The sequence below is a fragment of the Odocoileus virginianus genome, chromosome 6 (assembly GCF_023699985.2).
Source record: "Odocoileus virginianus isolate 20LAN1187 ecotype Illinois chromosome 6, Ovbor_1.2, whole genome shotgun sequence".
NCBI lineage: Eukaryota > Metazoa > Chordata > Mammalia > Artiodactyla > Cervidae > Odocoileus > Odocoileus virginianus.
This window is the reverse complement of record NC_069679.1, coordinates 23,054,163-23,069,111: the sequence shown is the minus strand read 5'-3', so window position 1 is coordinate 23,069,111 and position 14,949 is coordinate 23,054,163.

Sequence of the window (14,949 nt, the reverse complement as noted above, 5' to 3'; positions counted from 1 at the left end):
TTGCTTAAAACTGTACAAAAGGTCAGGAGGCTAAACTTTGAAGGAAACCAATCTTTTTAGCCAGAGTAACTGGGAAAGGACCTCCTAAGAACCAGAGTGTGTGATAGTAAACCCTGGCATGCAAGAGGTTGAGAATGACATCCCTCATTTTCTTTCTGAACTCACACAAATACTGAGCTCATTTGTAAGCCGTCCATCTGTGGAACATAACTAAAGAACAGCAAAGGCCTTGAAAACTGAATTATAACATAAATACTTATTATTTGAATTTTTAGGAATCACTATGTGTTTTCTTTTATAATTAAGCATTTTGAAAAAGATTTATCTGTATTGTTAAAGTCAAAGTTGATTTTAAGGCAAAAGCATTAACAAAGTTAGAGATGAGTATTGTGCCACAGAGATCTGTATGCATCTAATAATTCATTGTCAAAATATATAGAGCAAAAAAGATCAACAGAAGTACAAGATGGAATAGACAAATCCACAATATAGTGAAAGAATTTGATCTTTTTCTTTCTAGTTCTTGGAACTCATCAAAAGTAGGGATTAGCTTCTCAACCACTTAGGAACACTCTTAGGAACACTGATAGTCATTAGTGACGATGTGGAAAGTAATCCTAAATTTATAATATTTTCTTGAAAATGTCACTTTTCTGAACTTCTGTGTTCCCTAGAAACTATCCTGGTAATTCTTCACCATTGTGTTTTTCTTGGAGACTTGAAGCAGATTTTATTTCCTCATACCTTGCCTTGGTTTTTGAGTTGTCATAATAGGAAAGGTTATACTGATTACCTTGGCCTCCAATTTTATATTTTGATGAATTCTTCTTAAAGCTTAGAGGTTATTGTTGAACTGATGCTGGGAGAATCTTTTGGGCCATATCTTTACAACTTTTGCAATGATGGTCACACCTCCTTACATGCTGTAGATATTTAACTCTGACTGCTTTTGACTCTGGGTGTCTTCTGAAACTGACATAAGAGAAAGAATCTCATTTAACATCCTTTGTTGTAAATTTCTCAGTTAAAATTAAGCAGTAATGTTTAGGCCTTCTTCTAAGAAATTTAATTGAGTTTACAAAAATAATCTCATTATGTCTAATGTGTTAATAGTTTTATGTATTTAAGTGTGATCATCTTTCTTGAACTATCTTGTCACATTTTAATGATTTAGAAGCTAGATAAGACAAAAAACCAAAATCAAGTTTACACAACAAATATGACATTGGGCCTAAATAGTTCTCTATTTTCCTAAGCTGGGTCCTCTTGGTGCTAGCAGTCTCTTTACTGAGAAACTAAAATTTATATTTTTTAAAAGAATTGACTCTTCTTTAGTAGAAGAGTAGATGAGATATTTGACTTTGAGATTACTCAGTTCAGCTCTTTCTGGCCAAATTGTACTATTTGGATATTTGGATTCTTGTTATTTATTTGTTATTGTTATTTTTCTTTCTTGCAAGTATTTGAAGTTGATAATATAATCTTCCCATGGGCTTCCCTGGTGGTTCAAATGGTAAAAGTTCTGCCTGCAATGCAGGAAAACTGGGTTCAATCCCTGGGTCAGGAAGATACCCTGGAAAAGGGAATGGCTACCCATTCCAGTATTCTTGCCAAGAGAATTCCATGAACAGAGGAACCTGGCCACCTCCCAAGCAGGAGACTTGGGTTTGGGCAGATCTCCTGGAGGAGGAAATGGCAGCCCACTCCAGTATTCTTGCTTAGAAAATCCTATGGACAGAGGAGTCTAGCAGGCTATATAGTTCATGGGGAAGCAGAAGAGTCAGACAAGACTTAATGACTTAACAGCAGCAATATAATCTTATATAACTCAATCTTTTGAACAATTGGCATTCATTTTCAAGGAAGGTCACAAAAAAGGCTAGTGGAGAAACCAGATATTAGGATTCTAGAGGATTTTTTTTTTTGAGAAATTCACTTTGCTTTTTCAACTATTTATTGAACACTTCTTATGTGCCATATACTGATTGTACAATAATGAGCATAGCTGATAATGTTGTAATGGGGCTTATATTCTCCTTCAGGTTAGAGATAAAATAAACAAGAAAAATAGCTAGTGACAAATTCTCTTTAGATAGCTAATGTAGGATGATATTATAGTAGCTAGTTCTCTATTTTAGATTGGGTGGTCAGTAAGAGGAGATCTTGGCTGAGATGATGTTTAAGGCAAGATCTGAATGACAAGAAAGAGCCAGATGTAGAAAGATCATGGTGAAGAGCAATTTAGGTTGAAGAAATAACTTATGGAAGGGTCCCAAGATAGGAAATAGCTCAATGTGGCCAAACAATTAGAAGACTAGAAGGAACTTCCCAGGTGGTTCAATGGTAAAGAATCCACCTGCCAATGCAGAAGACATGGGTTTAATCCCTGAGTTAGGAAGATCCCCTGGAGAAGGAAATGGCAACCCACTCCAGTATTCTTGTCTGGAGAATCCCATGGACAGAGGAACCTGGCAGGCTGCAGTCCTTGCGGGTCACAAAAGGGTTGGACATGACTGGTGACTAAACAACAAAACAAACAAAAAAAGATTGGAATAAGACATAAAGTGAAGAAAGAAGTAAGTAAGGACTCTAATATATAGGGCTTTGCAATCTAGTGTATGAAAATGAATTTTAAGTGCAGTGGGAAGTCCCTGGCAGCTTTTAAACCGAGAGTAACATGATCTAAATTCTAAAGTGATAAATATCTGCTGTTTGAAAAGTAGATTGTAGGAGTCAACCAGAGAAGGAATGAGACCAGTTAGAAGATGATAGAAATAGTCTAGGTGAGACACCATGCTGGAGGCTACACAGACACAGAGAATAGATTAAAGTATACTTGTTGATGAATATGAGATGTTCACAGAGACTCTGGTACTTTAAAGGGGAACTAAAGGTAACATCCTAAATTGTTGCTTTAAAGCAACTGAGTGGTTATGATTTGCATTTCTCTAATAATTAGCAATAGTCATGTATGGATGTGAGAGTTAGACTGTGAAGAAAGCTGAGCACCAAAGAGTTGATGCTTTTGAACTGTGGTGTTGGAGAAGACTCTTGAGAGTCCCTTGGACTTCAAGGAGATTCAACCAGTCCATCTTAAAGGAGATCAGTCCTGGGTATTCATTGGAAAGACTGATGCTGAAGCTGAAACTCCAATGCTTTGGCCACGTCATGCGAAGAGTTGACTCATTGGAAAAGACCCTGATGCTGGGAGGGATTGGGGGCAGGAGGAAAAGGGGATGACAGAGGATAAGATGGCTGGATGGCATCACCAACTCGATGGGCATGAGTTTGAGTAACTCCAGGAGTTGGTGATGGACAGAGAGGCCTGGCGTGCTGCGATTCATGGGGTTGCAAAGAGTCGGACACGACTGAGCGACTGAACTGAACTACTGAATGGAGTGACTGAACTGAATTACCTATTGAACTGAATAATTAGCATTGGTGAGCATCTTTTTATGTGCCTGTTATCCATCTGTGGGACTTCCTTGATGGCTCAGATGGTAAAGAATCTCCTTGCAAGGCAAGAGACCCAAGTTCAACCCCTGGGTCAGGAAGATCCCCTGGAGAAGGGAACAGCTACTCACTCCAGTGTTCTTGTTGGAGAATTCCATAAACAGAGGAGCCTGGTAGGCTACAGTCCATGGATTGCAAAGAGTTAGACACAACTGAGCGACTAACACTTTCACTTCTCTAGCCATCTGTATGTGTTCCTTGGAATGATGTCTATTCAGATCTTATGCCCATTTTTTAATCAAGTTTTTTTGTTTTGATATTGAGTTGTATGAACTGCTTATATATTTTGTATATTAACCCCTTGTCAGTCACATCATTTACAAATAGTTTCTCCTATTCAATGTGTTGTCTTTTTGTTTTGTAGATGGTTTGTGTTACTGAGCAAAAAGCATTAAGTTTAATTGGGTCCTGTTTGTTTATTTTTACTTTTATCTATTTTACCTTAGAAGACAGATCCAAAAAAATATGGCCAAAATTTATGTCAAAGAATGCTCTGCCTATGTTCTCTTCTAGAGATTTCATGATTTCAGGTCTTAGATTTAGGTCTTTGATCCATTTTGAGTTTATTTTTATGTATGATATGAGGCAATGTTTTAATCTCATTGTTTTACAGATAGCTGTGTAGGTTTCCCAGCATTACTTATTGAAGAGACTATCTTTTCCCCATTGTATATTCTTTTCCCCTTTGATGTAGATTAATTAACCATAAAAATATGTGTTTTTCTTTTTTCTGGACTCTATATTCTGTTCCATTGATTTGTATGTCTCTTTTTGTGTGTGTAAGTACCATGGTGTTTTGTTAATGTAGCTTTATAGTGTAGTCTGAAGTCAGGGAGTATGATACCTCCCATTTACCAATTTGTTCTTTTCCTCCAGATTGCATTGGCTGGCTACCTCGGATCTTTTGTGATTTGATATGAATTTTAGGATTATTTGTTCTAGTTCCTTGAAAAATGTTTTTCGGGGTTTTCTGATTGAGATTGCATTAAATAAGTAGATTGCTCTGCATCATATGAGCATTTTAACATTATTATTTTTTCCAGTCCATGAACACAGGATATCTTTGCATTTTTCGATTATCTTCAGTTTCCTTCATCAATGTTTTATAGTTTTCAGAGTATAGATATTTTATCTCCTAGTTAAGTTTATCCTATGTATTTTTGGATGTGATTTTAAACAGGAGTTTATTTATTTATTTATTTATTTTTGCTATCTCATAGCTCATTATTAGTGTATGCAAAAGAAACAGATTTCTATATATTGATCTTGTATCCATCAATGGTGAAGACGTTTGGGTTTTATGTATAAGAGATGTGTATATCACTTATATATATATATACACACACACACACACACATATACATGTACATGTATATATTCAGTTCAGTTCAGTCGCTCAATTATGTCCCGACTCTGTGACCCCATGGACTGCAGCATGTCAGGCTTCCCTAGTCATCACCAACTCCCTACGCTTGCTCAAACTCATGTCCATCGAGTTGCTGATGCCATCCAACCATTTCGTCCTCTGTTTCCCCTTCTCTCCCACCTTCAATCTTTCCCAGCCTCAGAGTCTTTTCCAGTGAGTCAATTCTTCCCATCAGTTGGCCAGAGTATTGGAGTTTCAGCTTCAGCATCAGTCCTTGCAATGGATATTTAAGATTGATTTCCTTTAAGATAGACTGGTTTGATTTCCTTGCAGTCCAAGGGACTCTCAAGTACAGTTCAAAAAGCATCAATTCTTTGGCACTCAGCTTTCATTGTAATCCAACACTCATATCCACACATGACTACTGGAAAGACCATAGCTCTGACTAGATGGACCTTGGTCAGCAAAGTAATGTCTCTGTTTTTTAATATGCTGTCTAGGTTGGTAGTAGCTTTTCTTCCAAGGAGCAAGCATCTTTTAATTTCTTGGCTGCAGTCACCATCTGCAGTGATATTGGAGCCCAAGAAAATAAAGTCTGTCACTGTTTCCATTGTTTCCCCATCTATTTGCCATGAAGTGATGGCACCAGATGCCATGATCCTAGTCTTCTGGATGTTGAGTTTTAAGCCAAATTTTTCACTCTCCTCTTCCACTTTCATCAAGAGGCTCTTTAGTTCTTCTTCACTTTCTGCCATAAGGGTGGTGTCATCTGTGTATCTGAGGTTATTGATATTTCTCCTGATAATCTTGGTTCCGGTTTGTGCTTCATCAAGCCTGGCATTTTGCCTGATGTACTCTGCATGTAAGTTAAATAAGCAGGGTAACAATATACAGCCTTGACGTACTCCTTTCCCAATTTGGAACCAGTCTGTTGTTCCATGTCCAGTTCTAACTGTTGCTTCATGTGTGTGTGTGTGTATTTATCTATCTATCTATCTCATGTCATCTGCAACTAGTAACAGATTTAGTTCTTCCTTTCCAATTTGGATATCTTTTGTTTTATTTTCTTGGCTGATTGCTGTCTTGTCTGATTGCTTGTCTTCTAATCCTTTGTTTAATAGCAGTTGCAAGAGTGGACCGCCTTGTCTTACTCCTGATTTTAGAGGAAAGTCTTTTATTAGTTTTCCATCAAAGGGTATGATGTTAGCTGTGGGATTATCATAATGGCCTTTATTTTGTTGAGCTATATTCCTTCTATACAAACTTGGAAGAGAATTTTGAGTCACAAATGGATGTAAACTTTTTAAAATGCTTTACTGTATCCATTGAAATGATCATGTAAATTTTATCCTTCCTTTTGTTGATGTTATATGTCACATTGATTGATTTGCAAATATTGAACTATCCTAGCATTCTTGGAAGGAGAACAAATAAAGTTCAAATCCAGAAGAAAGAAGGAAATAATAAAGATTAGAGAGGAAATAAATAGGGAAAATAGAGATCACCCAAAGCAGTAGAAAAGATAAAAAAAAAAACCAAGAACTTTCTTCAGAAGATAAAATTGATAAATCTTTACCCAGACTAATCAAGAAGAAAAAAGGAAGAGTCAAAATAATCAAAATAATAAATAAAACAGGAGAACCATCAACCAATACCACGGAGATATAAAAAAAAATCATGAGAATACTATGAAGAATTATATGTCAGAAAATTGGACAACCTATAAGAAAAGGACATATTTCTAGAAACAAACAATATGCCAAGACTGAATAAGAAAGAAGCAGGCCATCTGAACAGCCTTATCACTAGTAATAAAATTGAACTTGTAATTTAAGAAAAACTCCCAGAAAATTAAAGTTCAGAACCAATAGCTTCATAGGAGATTTATACCAAACATAAAGAGAAGAACTAATACCTATCCTTCTCAAATAATTTCAAAAAAATTGACACATATACATGCGTGTGTGTGTGCTCAGTTGCTTCTGTCGTGTCCAACTCTTTGCAGCCCTATGGACTGCTCTCTTCTGGGTTCCTCTCTTCGTGGGATTCTCCAGGCAAGAATACTGGAGTGGGCTGCCGTGCAACCCTCCAGGGGATCTTCCTCGGCCAGGAATTGAACCCACATCTCCTGAATCTCCTGCCTTGCAGGCAGATTCTTTACCAATGAGCTACCAGGAAAGCCTCAAAGAAGGTTGCCACACTCTCAAATTCATTCTACAAGACCACCATTATCCTGAAGTCAATAATAGGCCAAGACACTTAAAAAAAAATTAGAGACAAATATCTTTGATGAATATAGATGTGAAAATCCTCAACCACATATTAACAGAGTCCAACACTATATAAAAAGGACCATACACAAGGATGGTTTAATTTTTTTTTATTCTTTTTTTTTTTTTTTGGATGGTTTAATTTTAAAAGACTATTGGTAAAAACAATAAAAAATGAACAACTAATTGAAAAGGAGTTGAATTGACATTTCTCTGAGAAAGATATACAAATGTCCAATAAGTGCATATAAAGATGCTCAACTTCACTAATCATGAATAAAATGCAAATCAAAGCCACAATGAAATTTCACCTCAAACCCATTGTGACAGCTACTATAAAAAAAGAGAAAAGAAAATAACAAGTGTTGGTGAAGACCTTAGCACCCTTTTTCACTCTTAGTGGGAATGTAAAATGGCATAGCAAGTCTGAATAACAGTATGCTAGTTATTCAAAAAATTAAAAATAGTTTTATCATATCATCCAGCAATTTAACTTCTGGGCATGTACCCAAAAGAATTGAAAGCAGGGTTTTGAAGAGATATTTTTACACCTATGTTCATAGCAGCATTATTCACAATAATGCAAACATGGAAGCAACCCAAGTCCATCAACAGACAAATGGATAAGCAAAATGTGGTAGATGCATACAATGGAATTTATTCAGCTTTCAAAGGAAGAAATTCTGACATATGTTACTACATGGATGAGCCTCAAGGACATTATGCTAAGTGAAATAAACCAGTCACAAAAAGATAAATACTACATGATTCCTTTTTTGAGGGATCTGGAATAGTGAAAAATCAGAGACAAAAAGTAGAATGGTGGTTGTTAGGTGCTGAGAGGAGAGGAGAGTGAGTAGTTATCTTTTACTAAGTATAAGTTTCATTTTTTCAAGGTGAAAAGAGTTCTGGAGATGGATGGTGATGATGGTTGCACAATGATATGACTATATTTAATATAACAAACTGCACAGTTAAAATTGGTTAAGGTGGTAAATTTTGTGTCATGTGTATTTTACCAACAACCAAATAAATATAAAGGAAAAATTTATTTATATTATCGGGAACATATTCAGCAGAATTCCATTAGGAAAGAAATATACCAGAGCCGGTATATTGTCATTCAATAAAATTTGTTGAGTAAATTAATTGCATTTTCAAGGAGACAGAGATTGATAAACTAAAAGGATGTAGAGTTTATGACATATTTACACTGACTCAAAGCTCTGTTTCTATTGCCCTGGGATATCCTCTCTATTGAATAGGTTCTATGGAGCTGGTGATTTGTAGATATGATATTCATGGAGTGGAGAGAGTTGAAGTAAAATGTGTGAAACATTATTCTACAGCCCCCGTTTTTTTAATCAATATTGAGAAGTGAATCTTCTTTATAATCTTGGTGTAAAAGTAATAGAGTGTTGAATAAAAGCTATTTTTTTTTCCTTTCTTGGAAGAAACATTGTTTTCTAGTGCAAATATTTACAGAAAATATTGCAATAGGACTGCTTTTATTACATACTATGTTGCTTCAAAACTGTGAAACTGATATGCTCAATTGCATGCCTCATATAAGAACTATTTACTCTATATCCAAGTGAATAGTAAAAATAAAAGAATAGAATGATATTAAAAAATAAATTTAGGTTATGCAAAACAAGATTCAGCAGTCTCTGAATAGATTAATCCACTCCATTAAAATTTGTAAAGGCTTCCCTTGTAGCTGTTGGTAAAGAATCTGCCTGCAATGCAGGAGACCTGGGTTCGACTCCTGGGTCGGCAAGATCCCTTGGAAAAGGAAATGGCAACCCACTCCAATATTTTTGCCTGGAGAATTCCATGGACAGAGGAGCCTAGTGGGCTATAGTCCATACGGTCAGAAAGAGTAGGGCATGACTCAACAAATAAACCGCCACCAAAATTTGTAAATGTGACACATTGATTTGTATGTAGTCAAAATAATAAGTAGAATCTAAACTTTCAGGTAGTTGTTTTACAGATTTATGTTTGGATAAAAATTATTTACATATGAAAGAGCCTTTGAAATTATTCAATTTTAAATATTTAAATGAAGGAAAATGATTAGTTTCAAGTAATATAATCAAAGAATGGAAGGGAATCAAAGAAACAGAACTGAAAACCACTAAATTACTGAATACCTATTTTTGTGAACACAGTTCAGAGAGGAGGTGGAAAAAACTCTTTTATTCATATATACAGTTTTTCTAATGTTCTGATTATGTATCTAGTCTAACCAATTTCTAGCATTTTACAGTGAAGAGAAACAGGTGAAATAATAATGAAGTGACTATAATTCAAAATATGATTTTGAATATATATTAGAGTAATATTTGAACAAGTACTTGATTATAGCATTAAAATTAGAAATAGAGTACTTGAGAAGAAAACAAGCTGCCCAGCAACACAATGAGGAATAATTTGCCAAGTGTGTGTCAAACAATAAAACACATAGAACTTAGTGGTCCACAAAATACCCATAAAAGGAATTGCATATTCATGAGAAATGCTAGATTAATCTCATCAAATTCTAAGCCTCAACAGAATTTTGACATAGGATTGTAGAATTCCTGGGAACTATAAACTATATATGATACATAAAATGCATAAAGAACTTTACAATTCAGTTACTAATTGTCAGTTTTTTTCTTTCTTCTTATTGTTATTTTGGTGTTTTCCCATCTAGCCTTCTTTTCCCATTCTATTTTTTTTTATTTTAAAAAGTTGTATTATAGTATTTATACTATACTTAATAGCTTTATCTTGCTATTTAAAACGAGAATGGTTAAAAGTATTTTTCATGTGATTATGTAATCTTTATAGCCACCCTTTTCAATGTAATTTCATAAAGTTTTTTCTGATGCATTAAGTATATCATGATTAATTGAATATTTACACTTATTTTGCTATCGCAAAATATTGCTAAACTTCTTTACACAAACAGTTTGTTTTTTGGCATTGAAAAAAAATTTTATTTATTTGTTTTTGGCTGTTCTGGTTCTTCGTTACTGTGTGGGCTTTTCTCTAATTGAGGTGGGTGGGGGCTACTCTTTTTTTTTTAATTAGTTGGAGGCTAATTACTTCACAATATGTATTGGTTTTTGTCATACATTGACATGAATCAGCCATGGGCTACTCTTCAGTTGCACCGTGCAGGCTTCTCACCGCCGTGACTTCTCTTGTTGTGGAGTGCATGCTTTGTTACAGCACAGGCTCAATAGCTGTGGCGCATGGCTTTAGTTGCTCTGAGGCATGTATGATCGTCCCAGGCCAGGGATTGAGCCTGTGAATCCTGCACTGACAGGCAGATTCTTTACCACTGAGCCACCAAGGAAGCCCCTACAAAACACATTTTCTTTTTTTTTTTCTCCCTTTATTTTTATTAGTTGGAGGCTAATTATTTTACATATTGTAGTGGTTTTTGCCATACATTGACATGAATCAGCCATGGATTTACATGTGTTCCCCATCCTGAACCCCCCTCCCGCCTCCAACCCCATCCCTTCCCTCTGGGTCTTCCCAGTGCACCAGCCCCGAGCACTTGTCTCATGCATCCAACCTGGACTGGCGATCTGTTTCACACTTAATAATTATACATGTTTCAATGCTAATCTCTCAGATCATCCCACCCTCGCCTTCTCCCATAGAGTCCAAAAGTCTGTTCTATACATCTGTGTCTCTTTTTCTGTCTTGTATATAGGGTTATTGTTACCATCTTTCTAAATTCCATATATATGTGTTAGTATACTGTATTGGTGTTTATCTTTTGGGTTACTTCACTCTACACAGAGAGTTTAGCATTTGGGATTTTGTTACTAACACTTTCTGGAATTGGGATTATTTGATAAAAATATTAGAATACACAGCCTTGCATATTATTTATTTGATAAGTAGGAATGTGATATTATTATTGTTTAAATCTGCATATATGGGATTCTAGGGAGAATTAACATTTATATCATGTTTACTTTCTGTCTGTAATTCTTTTGTGAATTATTTGATCATATTCTTTGTCCACTTAATCATGGGCTTTTAATGATTGCCTTATGAATTTTGGAGGGTGATTTATGTAATAAAAGCAACCCTATTGCTACATTGCTATAAATATTTTCATTTGTCTATAATTCTCACTCTTATAATCTTTTTCCTTTTCTTTCTACCAAAGAAAGTATAAATAGTACATTTCGTGATATAAAATCTATCACTCTTTTCCTTTGCAATTTTTTCCATTGTTTCTAAGTTCATCAAGTCCTTTCCTTTACATGAGTTTATAAACACAGATGTTATTTTCTTATATTTTGTATGTACTTTACATATAGGTTATTTGCATATGGTTACAGCTGTGTAAAGTAATTTGTAAGTGATTTAATTAGTTTTAGCATTTTTTTCTTTAATGTTTCTGGTCAGTTGTCCTAATATTTACTGAAAGAAAACAAGTTCCTACTTCACTACTCTTCCTGTTTATTAAGAGAAAAGGGTTTATAGCTGAATTATTTTTATTTCATTTATCTGCTTTACATATATATGCATATATATAGTATAGTGTATATATGGTTTAGTATATATATATAAAATTAGTCCATGCCACACTGTTTTAATTACTGTAGTTTAATGAAATAGTTTAACATCTGGTAGAGCTAGTCACATGGCATTGTCATTTGTCATAATTATCTTTGATACTCTTGCCTATTTACAGATTACAAACTGAAAGTTCATCTTAACTATTATTTAACTAATTTGGCTTTGGAGTCATAGTGACATGATGTGTGCATATCTTTTCCTACTTCACAAGTAATCTGGTACCAAATGAGAGTTGTTACAGTTTGTAGATTGCGTACTGGAATTTTTGTCTGGTGTCTTTATACAGGTAGAGCAATAGGAACAGTAGTAAGTCATTCACTAAAGGACAGTAATAAAAACCCAGGATTATTGACTTTACATATTCTTTCATATATTTAACAATCAACATTTCAAAATATAATTTCTTTGATTAATCAAGACTTTTAGAACTGATAATAGTGAAATTCTTCACGATTTTCTTAAATATGCCTTGAAAACATTTAGGCTTATACATATTTACTTTGGGCTTCTCAGGTAGCTCAGACAGTAAAGAATCCGCTGGCAGTGCAGGAGACCTGGGTTTGACCCCTGGGGTGGGAAGATCCCGTGAAGAAGGGCATGGCAAATCACTCCAGTATTCTTGCCTGGAATTCCCATGAGGAGAAGAGCCTGGCAGGCTACAGTCCATGGGGTCACAAAGAGTCGGACACAACTGAGCGATTAAGCATGGCACAGCACAGATTTATTTTAAAAAAGAAACTAAAGCCTAGTCAGTGGTTCTTGTCCTTTCTTCTCCACCAGTCCCCAACCTTTTTGACACCAGGGACTGGTTTCAATGGAAGACAATTTTTCCATGGACCAGAGGATGTGGGATGGTTTCAGGATGATTCAAGTACATTATATTTCTTGTGCACTTTATTTCAGTCTTTATTATAATATATTAGCTGCACCTCGGGTCATCAAGCATTAGATTCTGGAGTTTGGGGACCTCTGCTCTATCTTGATGGCTTTTCTCTTTTTGGTCTATCTTCAATATATAGCTCCTATGTAATATACATCACAGGTCATAATACCAAGTTAATATTTTGCTCACTGACTTAATTTGTAAATGCTTAATAATTTTGTAGGTTCATATTAAGTAATAGACAAAGGGGGCAAAATTTAATTCTTTGTGGGGGTGGTGGTACCTTAAAGTCTGCCATTTTGACTAGTTTATGGCATTACTGATAGAACTCTCAAAGTCACTATGGTCTTCACAAAAAATAAAAAAGGGATAGTATTTTCAAAAAAGGGCGAAAAAAGCTCTTGGAAGTATCCAAGAGTTTGTATTAACCTAGCATGGTGATTTTACCAGGGGCAGATCCAAGTTTTGTGGGGACTGAAGCATTTATGACTAGGGTGGAGAACTCTTTAAGGAAAAAATGCAAAGTTAGGAAGATAAAATTATTAGGAATACCATGTTTGCCTTGGATGGGGTCACTTAATTGATGAACTCTGAAACCTAATTTTTACTAACTTTACATAAAATTTGGCTCTGCTTTAGGAATATATTGGATGATTTTTTTCCTTACTGTTAAATGTTTGCAATAAAATTAAGAACACTTTGAAAACTTCAACTGTTTTGATATAATTTTGAATTGTTAAAATAATCCATTTTTTATTCTAATAATGCTCCAAAATAACCTAAAATGGTTTTATATCAATTTTGAATGCTGATAATCATTAAATGACTACAGAAGATACCAAACGGAACCTTTTTAAAATTTGTAAGCAGTATTGATTTTACACCTACTATGTGTGGAGCCCTGAAATAATGGTATAAAACATCTATTGTGGTCTTTCGTCTCAATAATATTATGCTAAGAATAACATAACTCCTGGCTGGTAGGGGCACTTTGGAAAGGGTAAATGAAATGGTAGCTTCAAGGTTTACTTGAAGGTTTACTTTAACAACTGAAAAAATGTGTCACATGTATTAATGTCAACAACTGGAATTTTACCTCATTAGGCAATTTCTGGATCTAAGGCTCTGATTATTATTCTAAGCAGAAAAAATATGCTAATTATTCACTCTGAATGTAGAAGGAAAAAAAGGTGTAAAATCTCCCGTTAGCCGTGTGACCATGTTCTAATTGCATGTCATGTGTCAAAATAATGCAGCTCCCTATGCCTAAAGCAATTAGACACACAGAACTCCATTAATGAAGCACTGTCTGTCACTACAAGTGTTTTCTGTGCTATAGTTGAAGATTAAAATATTAACTTCTCAAATATTTATGATAGTTACTGACAGCATTTCAAAATGTTGCTTTTAACAAAAGCTTTCTATTAAGAATTAGTTTTTAATTTGGATTTTATATTCAAAGATGATATTAACATATGGGAGTAAGATAGGATTTCCTAGGTATCTGAAGAGAGTTTATTATCAAAGGTAGATTACTTTTAGAAAACTTTACCATGTCTTTGACCTTTAATTTTTTCCCCTGAAAGTCCCTTTCTTGGGGCATTTCCAATGCATCTCTTTACCTCATTTACATATTCATTTGACAATGATGTGCAAATGAAGGTTTCACTTATATTATTTTCCTCTCTTATTCAAGTTAATCAGTTCTGAACTCCTTATAACAAGTCAGACCCCACAGGTTAGATATATTATAACCTAAATATTGTTGAGTGAATTGAGGAGCATCAAGAAGGGATGTCATAACCTTGGTGGTGGTTTAGTTGCTAAATCAGGTCTGACTCTTGTGACCCCATGGACTGTTGCTGCCAGGCTACTCTGCCCACTGGAGCCGGTTGCCATTTCCTTCTCCAGGGGATTTTCCCAACTCAGGAATAGAGTCCAGGTCTCCTGCTTTGTAGGTAGATTCTTTACTGACTGAGCTATGAGAGAAGCCTGAAAGATCATTAATTTTAAATCAACCAGTAACAATAGCACTGCTACTTCAATGCTAAATCCATTTAGTGAATGATTCCTATTTGCCAGGTACTATGCTTGACACGTAGTGTTTTATTTAATGCTAGCTTTGAACATTTTGGGGCTTCCCTGGTGGCTCAGATGGTAAGAATCCACCTGCTACGCAAGATACCTGGGTTCGATCCCTGTGTTGGACAGATCCCCTAGAGAAAAGAATGGCTACTCACTCCAGTATTCTTGCCTGAAAAATTCCATGGACAGAGGAGCCTGGCAGGCTATAGTCCATAGAGTCACAAAGAGTCAGACAC